At 44.7% G+C, this 12,741-nt stretch overlaps 1 long non-coding RNA gene across 1 annotated transcript; it reads right to left on the bottom strand.

The window, feature by feature from the left end:
- Positions 1–485: 485 nt before the first annotated feature.
- On the bottom strand, positions 486–11,506 carry LOC117871191. Its single transcript, XR_004644177.1, has 3 exons — positions 10,926–11,506; positions 2,623–2,713; positions 486–700 (listed from the first exon to the last, which is right to left on the bottom strand). It is a non-coding gene; the product is annotated as an uncharacterized LOC117871191 (long non-coding RNA).
- Between the last annotated feature and the right edge of the window lie 1,235 nt (positions 11,507–12,741).

Genomic DNA, 12,741 nt, shown 5'->3' on the forward strand with positions numbered 1-12,741 from the left:
CTGACTCTCCCTGTGTCCTCTCGTCATTAGTACAAGCTTTTCTGAACTCTTAGTTCAGTAAAAGCCCATTAGAGGAGATGCCATCTCTCAGACCCTTATGCCTTTCTGTCTATATTGGATGAACATCTGCTGAAGCCTGGGTGTTTGTCTGGATAAATAATTTACCTGATTGCTGGATGTGGGCCCCTATAAAGTACCATCATGTCTCCTCACAAGTGGGCATATGGGTTTCCCCCTGTGTTTATACTCCAATGTAAATATGCAGCATGCAGGAGAGAATTCAGTCCTTTATACAAGACTTGGTTTTCTTTCTCTATCCCTTTCCTATAGAGACATTGGATAAACTAATGAAGAAAAGGGTTATCCCCAAAATTGTTGGCACTGGGCCCTTGGATGATGAAATGTTTATTACTTCAGTGGATGATCTCCCTGAGTCCAAAACCATCAGGGATATAGCTGACAGTGGTTCATACAATGTGCACACAAAACCCAGCACCATAGAGGCTTACCAAGTCAGGAAAGAAGCAGCATGAGCTCTGGTGAGTAGCTATTGCTCATAGTGGCAACACAAAGACACCAGGATGTGATGAATGCCACCAAATAGGGCCAGAGATACAACCCTGGACCCCACAATCATTAAACAGGAATCCGACACAACAGGCTCGTCCATGGTCTCACTTTCCTCAGCTCTACACGACATCTGGAGAAGGGCAGGAAATAGCTACATTTAAAGGTGAACTGAAAAGCTTGCTTCAAAATAAATATATGTAGTCAATGGCTTAAGCGTGCAAGTCAGTAACAGAATACATTTGTGGGCAGACATATGACAGATAATCATCTTGGCACTCTTCACCCCAAATGATCGCACAGTGTGTACGTGCAGCACCCTGGAAATGCAGCCACCTTTCACGTGGCGGGCAGCAGCCCACTGCAGAACACTGAGGGAGGGGAATTTTGGGCCAGACACCAAGGCAAGGCCCCATCTTTATGTGAAGTGGCTCAAGCAGTCTTTAATGTCTCCCCAGGGTTGATGGGATCTTGGTTTTGAGGGTCCTGCACACAGTAACCTGCACTGCACTCTTTTCATCTACCAGACCTCAGAAGGAGAAGGGCTGAGATGATCCTGCTGCTGGGATCCGAACCTTGTCCTTCCAGGGAGCCTAAAGATTTCAGACCCAGTTGTTATATGACAAACAGACCATCAGAAAATCCTTTTCTCCTTCATTTAGATTCCAAGATCCAAGCTTAGGGTTCTGAGCTACCCCAGCAATAACTGATGACATTTTAAGCACCTAAAATGAAAATACTCCCTACTCTTTGGATATTAGTGATGCTATCAGCTGTAGCCAAGGAAACACAGAACCTTAAGCACAGGTTTTGGCAAGTAAAAAGGCTTTCAGTTCACCTTTTATGTAAAAGCTGTAATCTGCTAACTTGGCGCCAGAACCACCGAGAGTGAGATTTTTATGACAATCCTCAGTTATAAAATATTTATTTGTAAAAAGCAGGTGAAATGTGTGTTTTAAGGCACATACTTAAACTCCTCATTATGGATCAATTTTAGGTTTAAGCAAATTTTTGCCAAGAAGTGCTGCTTGGAATTGAAAGCTGATTTTCCAACAAATATTGTTTTATAAACTCTCCCTTTCCCATCAAGCGTCAGTACTTTTAAGCCAGGTGATTTCCCCTGGATGTAGTTGTGGCATTGTAATTATATATTAACTGGGAATTCTCATCCATATTGCTCTCACTACTATGAACAAGATATTTTCACTTTGGACACTTGGCAGCAGTGCTACTGTTTTGTTTTTCAACGTGTCTAGGACACATTCCTCTTTGTTAGATGTACATAAGGTAATAGCCATTTCCTTCTCTCCCTCTCTCTCCTTAAAACCCAGTCCTGCAATTTTTAAATACATGAGTAGTCTCATTGAAGTCAGTGGGTTTCATAGGTGCTGGAACTAGGGGTGCTGGGGGTGCTACCACACCTCCTGGTTTGAAGTGGTTTCCATTATACAGACTTTATAGTTATGGGTAGGATCTGAGCCGTAGCTGGACACACTGATGAGGGACTGTTTTCAAGCTCCTGTCAGAGGGGCAGAGATCTTGGTCCCTTCCCATGAGAGGAATTTTTTTTAAGTGGCTGTCATTGAACTGGGATTTTATAAATAGTGCCCAATTCTGTCAGTGGTTCCCAGCCTTCTTTTGCTAGTACCACAGCCTGACACAACTGGCACCGTCTTTTTCTTTTTCACCATCTAATTTCTGTCCCTTTCCCTCTTTTCTGTTTTCTTTCTTGTCTTCTTCATCACTTCTTTTTTCCTCCTTTACTTTTACTGACTCTTCTCCTTTCCTTGCTCCACCCCCATCAGATCAGTGCCTGCCTCCCAACCACCATTCACTAGAAGGCTACATGCTGCTGGGTGGAGAGGACGTGCATCGGTGTCAACACAAGGTTGAGCTCGGTGGCACCAGAACACAGAAAAGTAGATTGGGCTGGCAGGCTGCTGCCGCTGTCTGCGGGCCTATACGTTATGAGCTGTTCCCACAGCCAGCTACAGAAAGGGACAGACAGGGGGCAAGGAGCAGGAGTGGCTGTCCAGGAGCCCCCTGCCACTTTACCTGATAAGAAGAATAGTCTTGTGGTCAAAGCACTGGATTGGGACTCAGGAGCTCAGGATTCAGTTGCTGGGTCTGCTCATGAAGACAATTCCTGTGGGACCATAAGCAAATTACTTAAAACTGTCCATGCCAAAGTTCTCCCCCTGTAAAATGGGCATGATAATACTCTCTACCTTATAGAAGTGTTGTGAAGATATATTCATTAATGCTTGTGAGGCTCTCAGCTTTGCTCGTGATGGAGACCTTATAAATAGGTAAAGAGATGCGGCAGCATGGGTTGGAGGGCATTGGGATGTATTTGGGATCCTGTGGTTTTCCCACCTTCACTCTTCCTCTCCTCTGCCCGATGAAGTCATCCGGTGCATCCCAGGTTGGGAAACACTGGCCTAATCTATTTTAAAGTGATCTCATAATATAAACTTCTAAAGCAGAATCCCACTTACCAACGATCGAGCTATGAATGAAAAGCCTTGGTCTTAGTGTGGCAGTTTAATCTGCCACTGTTGATTAGGACTTAATTGATCACTTTATATTACATCCATAGTGGTACTGGGAATTAGTCATGGTTAATGTCATTACAGAGAGATTCTATAATAATGTATCAATTAGACTTTGTCAAGCTGTGAGCACAGACAGCTATCAACAGTGGCAGCTCCTCAAGATAAGCTTTTCTTAGGCTGTTGTTATACAGTATGATCTTTCTTTGTCTGCTAAGATGGCTCTGAATACTGTACACCGTTCCATGTCTACAAAAACAACAAAGAGTCTGGTGGCACCTTAAAGACTAACAGATTTATTTGGGCATAAGCTTTCGTGAGTAAAAACCTCACTTCTTCGGATGCATGTCTACTTTACCTATCCTTTTTCAGATGTCACTAGCCTCCACTGATTGTCAAAACACTGTCTTACAATATTACTGGAAAAACGTAAGTTCCTTTAATCATTTCCCATTGTTTTTAATACTTTCCCCAATATCCAACAGCTGTAAAAAGAAAGTGGTAAAAGTAGAGCATATTAGTGAAACTCTGAAGGAGGAAAAGGAATAGACGAGAGAAGGAAAAAGTGGGGAGAAATTTTCCATCTCTGCTGGTGATGTCAGGATAGAACCTAAAGCTAATTTGCATGCTGAATTTATACTGCTTTGTCTGATGCTCAAATGGCAGGGTGATTGGTATGACATAGATTGGGCTTGTCTACACTGGCGCTTTACAGCGCTGCAACTTTCTCGCTCAGGGGGGGTGAAAAAACACCCCCCTGAGCGCTGCAAGTTTCAGCGCTGTAAAGCGCCAGTTTAGACAGTGCATTAGCGCTGAGAGCCATTCCCCTCATGGAGGTGGGTTTTTGCCAGCGCTTTGCCGTGACTACACAAGCCATGCTGCTGCGGCAGTGCTTTAATGTTGCCAGTGAAGACATGCCCTTAAGACAGAGTTAGAAAGTCACACGTTTCCTGTAAGGAAAAAAATAAGCTGCCATTCTGTGTAGTGTTCCCCTCTTGGGCCAAGTTCTTAAGTTATTACAAAGTTTTCCTTCATTTCCTACAAAGGCAAATTCCCCTTGACATCAACTGGGCACTCACCAGGCATGATTAAAGGGTTAAAATCCATGTGCATCTTATATAACAACCTGGTATATGGATTGTGCCAGTTCTTTTCCAGACCCGAAGTCCAGAGTTTGGTCAGGAGACCAGAGGCCTAGCAAATAGCGATTAGCTAAGAGAAAGCTGGGGTAAACAGATAACCTTGCTTTGCCAAAATAAGCCTAGTCAGCAAATTGCCAGGTGTTGGAGCTGAGAACTAAATAATTGTGTCTTATTCAGGGTTTGCAAATTGAACAAACAATCCCTGTTCCTATTGTATTAGTTTCTTCTGTAGGGAGATGTTGTTCCCACATATCCAACCTTGAGTTTATGAAAGGTTGGCACATGTCAGTATAAGATATGGCCTCCTCCCACCTCCCTTTCCCAGGGACCAATGCCTGTCTTAAAGCACGAAGGAGACAATCTTTATTGCCATATACTTTCACTATTTCTTTGCTTTAACCGCTAGGACTGTACCTGTTGCACAATCAAAGGAGTTGCTTCATTCCTATGGACCTCAAATTGAATTCAACATATATATATTTTATACTAATACATTTTATCGAAGTATTAATTAAATGTTAACTTGCTAACTTGAGACCATGGGCGGAGACATTATGTAACCTGTTAACCATTGGCTAATGTGCTATCTTGTCTTGCTGCAAAACCTATCCAGGGGTGTGGAACTGCCTACCCCATCACTTGCCCCTGCCCATGGAAAATCTATATATTCTATTTTAATCAATTGATTGACAGTGTCTCTGAGCCTAATAATCAAGGTGACACTCCGCCAGCGCTGTGCGTAATAAACTCCTATGCTTCACATCTACACGGTGTGGATTTATGTTCCTTCAATGATCCAACTCCAAGTGAAGTCTGTGGGTGTCTTTGCATTGAGAGAAAGGAGGGTCCAGTGGTTAAGGTGCTAGTCTGGGACTTGGTTCAGGTCCCTGCTCTGTTCCATATTCCCTGAGAGACTTTAGGCAAGCCACTTAGCATCTCTGTGCCTCAGTTCCCCATCTGCAACGTGAAGTTAATAGCACACGGGGATGTTGGTATGATAAATTAAAGATTGAGCGATGCTCAGATACTACAATATAGGGGCCACATAAGTAGCATAGATAGAAGTATAGATAGAAGAAGCTCAGGCTCCTTAGGCCTTGGCTACACTTGCACGTTATACCGCATTAAAGCCCCTCAGAGCGCTCTACCTTACTCCCCGCCCACACTGGCAAGACACATAGAGTGTTCTGACTCCCTGGCTGGAGCACTCCTGGTACTCCACCTCCCCGAGAGGATTAACAGCTGTTGTGTATTGGGTGAGACGCTTCAGTGCCAGTGTAAACGAGAAGTAACGTTACAACGCTCTAATTTGACCTCCGGAAACATCCCATAATCCCCTTAACTGAAATGACCTCTCTTGTCTTTGTTGTGAACTCGGTATGCGGAAGTGCCCTTTCAAAGCTCCGTTTCGGAGTGCTTGCTGCTTATCTGGTTTGAGAAAAAAACAAACAGCTAATGTTTGCTTTAAGTGAGTGAGAGAGAGGCGGGAGGGCTTCATTTCGGAGTGCCGGCTGCTCCAAGAAAAAAACCAAACAGCTAATGTTTGCTTTGAGTGAGTGAGAGAGAGGCGGGGGAGGTCTGAACTTATAAGACAGCGTGCTGACACATTCTCAGCACCCCAAAAACCCACCCTTTCTCCCCACACACTCCCTGTCACACTCCAACCCCCCCCCCAATTTGAAAAGCACGTTGCAGCCACTTGAATGCTTGGATAGCTGCCCGTAATGCATCGCTCCCAATGCAGCTGCAAGTGCTGCAAATGTGGCCGCGCCAGTGCGCTTTCAGCTCTCAGTGCGGACAGACTGGAGCGCTTTCCCTAGTGTGCTCTCCGAAGGCTGGTTTAACTTAAAGCACTCTACAGCTGCAAGTGTAGCCAAGCCGTTAGTGCAATGTGAAGTAAACACCTTAGAGGTTGTATGTGGAGGGTTGTTATTGGAGGATACTTTATTTAGTCCTGAAACTGTTGTGGACTGAGCTAGACACGATTTCATCCATTTGGTTATTCCATAACTGTTCATTTCATTACCTCACTGTGAAGTTCCACTGGGCTGCTCTTCACAAAACAAAACAAAACCCTCCATAGAAGATGCAGTATTTGCAGATTTTGCAGGGCAAATTTCAGTAATAAAAGCATTTTAAACGAATCAGTGTTTTCTAGTTATGCTGGAAATTTGTCCAAAATCTCAAAAATATTCTCACAGGAGAAAACAAATTACCATTTTCCTTTAAGGATAACAGACTTTTCATGGCCCCTGGGGAGATCTGCTGTCAGTCCGAAAAGCCAGGGATAGAAATCTCAGAAAAACAAAATACCTGACTATAGAGATTGTCCAAGATTCTGACAAACACGTCTAAAAATAGCAAAATGTCAGTGTTATTTGAGGGGAGGGATGGGGAAGGGCGGAAATACAGGACAAATTAGAATAAGGTAAAAAGCTTCCTTTCCTTTGGAAGAGATGCACTGGAGTAAGCTTTGTTTTGACAATGTTATATATAGAATGATGGTCTTGATGCTTAAAATATACGCTTAACTGTTTATGCTGTAAGGCCCCAATCCAGCAACACATTCAGCATCTGCATTATCTCAAGTACGTGAGATGTCCCATTATTGGACTGGGACCTATCATGGTACTCTGAGAATGCACACCTTCAGTAGTAATGCTATACAGCCACGATATTTATAGTACAGTACAGGAATGAATGTATCTTATCTCAAAGCTCTGGGAAGGGAAGCTGAGCTTGAGGGTACTGTACAGTCCTGCCTTCTTGTCCGAACACTGTTTGATTTGTAGATATGAGAATATTGGGCAGAGAGACAAAACTTGTCTCTTAAAGGCCCTTTTGATCCTCTTTGCATCTCCAGGAGTGCAGCTTTAATTAGCCTTGTTATGTATTGTGTGGGCATGTAAAAGGCCAAGGAAGAATAGTGGGGTGTGGTCCTTTTCAGGGTGAATTGACTCATAATTCAAGATGTTAACACATGACCTCAAGCAGTACAAACTAATTTTGTCCTAAAGCTTTGTTAAATTGCTGCGTTCTCTCCCACCTCTTCCCCCCCCCCCACCTCTTCTTTCTGTTGAAGAATCTTATTCCACTTCAGGAATTTGGAATCAGCCTGAGGAAGTCTCTTTATAAGTCAGTAGGTAGGAAGATAAAGTAGATAGAAATTGTGTGGGCATGCATCATCAGTCTAATGCACAGATGTGTGTGCACAAAACACAGTATTGCTACTGAAGTGCTATAGATAGGGCCCTACCAAATTCATGGCCATGAAAAACACGTTGCAGACAGTGAAATCTGGTCTTTTGTGTGCTTTTATCCTACACTATACAGATTTCTGGGGGGAGACCAGCATTTCTCAAATTGGGGGTCCTGACCCAAAAGGAAGTTGCAAGAGGGTCATAAGGTTATTGTAGGGGGGTGTCACAGTATTGCCAAGCCGGCAGAGCGGCGGCTACTGACTGAGGGCCCATCTCTGCAGGCAGCAGTGCAGAAGTAAGGGTGGCAATACCATACCATACTCTGCCTTCAGAATTGGGCTCCTGGCCAGCAGCCGCCACTCTCCAGCAGCCCAGCTCTGAAGGCAGCACTGTTGCCAGCAGCAGCACAGAAGTAAGAGTAGCAGTACTGTAACCCCCCCCTACAATAACCTTGCAACCCCCCCCCCCAACTCCTGTTTGGGTCAGGACCCCTACAATTCCAACACCATGAAATTTCAGATTTAAATAACCAAAATCATGAAATTTGTGATTTTTTAAATCCTATGACTGTGAAATTGACCAAAATGGACCGTGAATTTGGTAGGGACCTAGCTATAGACACACCCTGAGGGTTGCTTAGGTGATTGTCACTTTCAAACTTTTTGGTCCAAAATGTAAATGATTTTGGAAAGTTTGGTAAAATTCTGTTCATTTCTTTTTGATTTACCATAATGTGAAAGGTGTCTTGCTTGAAGAAGTCAGCATTGCATATCAAATGAGCACAAGCAGTGCTTTTACATACAGACTAGATGTTTTTCTAAAAGATCTGCTCTAGGAATTATTTTGGGGAAGGTCTCTGGCCTGGGTTACACAGGAGGTCAGACTAGATGATCACAGTGCTCCGTTCCCACCTTGGAATCTATGAATCTAGTATTTCACTGTGCCCCGGTGTGTTCACTGGATAAACAAATTCTCTCTGCTTTAATTCAAGTCTCGTATTCCAATATGTGTGCAGAGAGCACTTTCCCCAAGGCTGATTCAGAATCCTAGGAGTGGTTGCAGGATTTTGTTTGACAACTAAAAACCAAACCAAACCCCAGCAGTTTCAAAGAGCTGCAGGACACAATCAGTTTGTGTGGCTCAAGGTCATCACTCACTTAACGTCGTCTTGCATTCTTTATATGTTAATCTATAGGAGAGACGCAGACACAGGGGTGTTATAAGAGATGGAACACTCTTCTCCCCCCACACACTAGATTTACCCCTCTGCCAGGGCCATGCCAGAGCATTTCAACCTGGTGCCTTGGGCACACCGTGACACATGGCCCCCAACCTCCCCCACAGAAGGGCCTCAGCAGCATGGCCCTCCCCCTTTTAGAGTTGTGTTAGCAGTGGACTCCTCCCAGAGAAGCAAGGACAATGGCATAGGGCATTCCTTCTCCCCCCAAGAAGTGGCAACAGGAAGCCCTCTGCCTGCAGCTGCAGGGGTCCCCTTTCTCCCTGTGATAGGGTGTTGTTTACCCATAAGACCTGAAGTGGCTACAGTGGCCAGATGGGCCAATTAACTGCACAGGCTGCACCTGGAGGAGGAGCCAGGGTGCAGGGATTAGTTAGCTGAAGCTCAGCTATATAGGAACAGGTTGGGCCTATAGAAAGCCCAGAAGCTGTGAGCAGAGAGGAGGCTCCAGGGGAAGTAGTCTGTGATCACTCCCTGGGAGAAGGGAGGTGTGTTTGGGGCTCTAGAGATAAGTGGCCTATAATTACTCCCTGGGAGGAGGAAGTTTGGGGTCGCAAACCCAGAGAAGGGGGAAAGCCAGAAAGGTAGGAAAGTCTTAGGGGCAAAGCCGCTAGGGATAGGATAGGGCAGATCTTTGACAAGAGGCCCCTGAGCTGGAACCCAGGGTGGAGGGCAGGCCTAGGTTCCCCTACCAGCCACTGGGGAATGGCACAGAACAAACAGCGGAGAGCAGACTGTCTGGGATGGTTTGCCCTGAAAGACTTTGATACCCCAGAAGGGTGGCAACGTGCATAGTGACCTGGCCAAAGGGCCAAGTAGCAAAGAAGGAGCATCTGGAGTTGCAGAGACAGATGGAGCATCCACCAGAGGAGGACACAGCACCTGAGTGGAGCTAATCCCCAGATCTACCAGGAGGAGGTGCCCGTAGGAGTGAGTGGACCCTGTCACACTCCCCTAGAGAGAGGCAAGAGTGGCAGCAGAGTACTCCTTCCCGCCCCACCCCACCCCCCGCACTACCTACCCCAGGAGCCCCACTGTATGTGTTTGGATGGGTGGGATGAGCTTGCTGCCCTCTGGCAGTCCAGATAAACACACACACACACACCTGCAAGGGTGGCATTGGTAGGGTTCCCAAGAGACATAGGTGTAGGAGTTCTCACCCCACTGAGATGAGATTTACAACTCTTAGGGCTATTGTTCCAGACTATCTGCAGACTCCCTGCATTAGTTATGTTGGGTTGTGTTTTCAAGGTTATCTATGCAACCCTGAGGGCTAGAAATGTATCTTGTATTAGAAAGTATTAACACATTTTCAAATCCTTGCCACGGAAATATCAGAAACAAAACAATGATTACAACAACGAGCTTTTATTTAAAGAGATGTTATGCACTAGGAGTATAGATAATCTGTTTAACAGGGCATCACCATGTTACAGAGTAAGCATCACTATAACACCCAGGGCATGTCACTTCCAGTGATTTTATTAAATTGAGTGAAGTTTCTGATTACACATTTAACAAACGAGGCATGCATACTTTAAAAAAAAAAATGAAATCTGAGGTGCTGATGTAGTCACATGACTTCATAAGATGGGGCCATAGGCACACATCCATATTGCCTATACTTTAACTTGACCCTTTGCACAGGTAGGATGGCGTCCCCTCATATAGGCATATCTGTTGCTAAACCAGTGCTACAATGTAGGGAAGGAGGAATAAGACCTAGAACCAAAGTCCTCACCCTCTGTCAATAAAGTATCCCAGGCAATGTTTGCAAGACTAGGGGTTTTATCCCCAGTGTCCTGCCCAAGGGCCAATCTGGAGAAATGCTTTTTGCCTACCTATTGTAAATTCTCTCAGCTTAAATGGTTTGCTATTTATTAACCTACTGCTATAAACTTGCATGTAGTGTTACTGTCCACTCGTAACAGTTGTAGCTTTCCAGCTGTGGCTCCCTCAGGGGTATGTAAAATGATTCTTGTATATTGTACATAGGGCCAAATTCTGCCTTCAGATACATTCTAGGGTGGAATTATGCACCCAGCTGTAAATATTTAGTGATGGAATGAACGACAGATGTATGTTGTTGCCACAAGGGAAGCTAGAGATGGTCTAGTGGTTATGGAAGGAGCCTGGGAGTCAGGAGACAGTCGGCCAGGCTCTGACTCCTGCTTCCATGTCTCAGAGCAGCTGGAAAGCTAGCTCAGTTGGCAACAGAAGGACTCACCTAGGCAGTGCAGCAGTTCTACACCAACGCTGTCCAGACAACCACAAGACTGGGGAACCTTTGCACTTTGGATGTTCTTGACTATCTGAGTGGTCACTGGGGACGAGTTACAGCAGGTTTCAGGTTGGCATAACTTATGGCAGGAAACAGACTAGTCACTGTCTGGCCCCAGAATCCCACGTTCACCAAGGTTTCTCACAGCCTGCTCAGACCTCTCCCCTGAGCTGTGAAGACAGAAAACATTTCAAGATTGAACTGATAAGGGTTGATGCTTTCTGCTCTGTGAGAATGTTTAGAAATCTATTATGAAGGTATACTTCTTATGTGTTTAGTTTCCCTCTGCCCACCTCACTCAGGCAAAAGCCCCCTGAAGCCATTGGAGAGGCAAACTATGGATATATTGCTCCACCAACTTTACTTCAATGTTTTATCAACACAATGGTCAATATCACTCGCAATAATGTAGACACAAAACAAACTACTTCCTTAGCTGTAGTTGAAGTTTCCACCCCAACCCCAACGTGGCTGATTTTTTTTACATTCACTTCTTCACTGAAATGCTAAATTGTAGATACACCGATATAACGTGACCCGATATAACACGAATTCGGATATAACGCGGTAAAGCAGCATTCTGGGGGAGCGGGGCTGTGCACTCTGGTGGATCAAAGCAAGTTCAATATAACGTGGTTTCATCTATAACGTGGTAAGATTTTTTGGCTCCTGAGGACAGCGTTATATCGGGGTAGAAGTGTATTCCATACCAAGCTTTAGTATAAGCTTTCTTCTACTAAAAGAAAACAAAGTTAATTGGTCTCAGTCCAGTTCTAATTGGCAAGTATCTACATCACAATCCACACCCCCGCCCCAAGACAGTTGGCACTGATTGATATCCTTGTGGGGAGTCCTGGTGGCGTGACCAAGAATTAAATGGGCTTGGACACTGAACTACTCTCTCACCTTAGAGGTGGTCTCTCCAGGTCAGGGATGAGGCACGTTGGTGGGGCAGTGTAGGGGGAAACTTGCATTGCAGCTGAGCCTGTTCTGGCCCTGGAGCTAACAATCTAATTCCTTTAAATAAGTACTAAGCATTTCATAAAACGGGAGGAGGTGGAGTGTTTAAAAAAGCAGCCTGCTAGCAGTACAGGCAAGGAGACTTTAAAACAATAATCTGGACAGGAAGTACAACATGTTTCTATTTTGATAGAAAGGGCTTAGGCTAAACTAAAGAACAGAACACAGTTCAACTACTTTCCTATTATGGCAAGAGGGCCCAACTCCTTTTCTGGGTAGAGATATTGTCAAGGCTGAATCCCCACACTGGCACTCCGAGTGCAGAAATGGGAGCCCACAAGGATTTTAAAAATTAATACTTGCCTCTCCAGGCTTGTATTAAACTCCCAAGGTTACAGCTTTTCTCTGACCTTGGCTTGGTAAACGCTGCCACCACCCAAATGCAAAAAAAAAAAAATACCCTTGGACCCAGGAAGGAACACCTGGGAATTCCTTTTTTGGGGGTACCCTCAAGCCCTTTCAGCCCCCTTCCGGGGAAGAGCTGAGAAAGAAAACAAAGGAAATTAGCTGTTGCTACCAGTTAATCAAACAACATGGACAAACCTCTTAGGACACCAAAATCCAATCCTGTTCTTAACAAAGGTAAATGTTGTTAAAAACAAAAAGGAAGAAAATACATCTGGAACTTAGGCTTTTGCTAGATTTTAAAGGAGCAATTCCAAAAATTAAGCACCCAAAATAGCTTTCTTGGGGGTTCAGCTTAAAGGTTACAAGCAAACAAAAGCATCTGGGGTTAGCACAG

Source organism: Trachemys scripta, chromosome 1, assembly GCF_013100865.1.
Source record: "Trachemys scripta elegans isolate TJP31775 chromosome 1, CAS_Tse_1.0, whole genome shotgun sequence".
Lineage (NCBI taxonomy): Eukaryota > Metazoa > Chordata > Testudines > Emydidae > Trachemys > Trachemys scripta.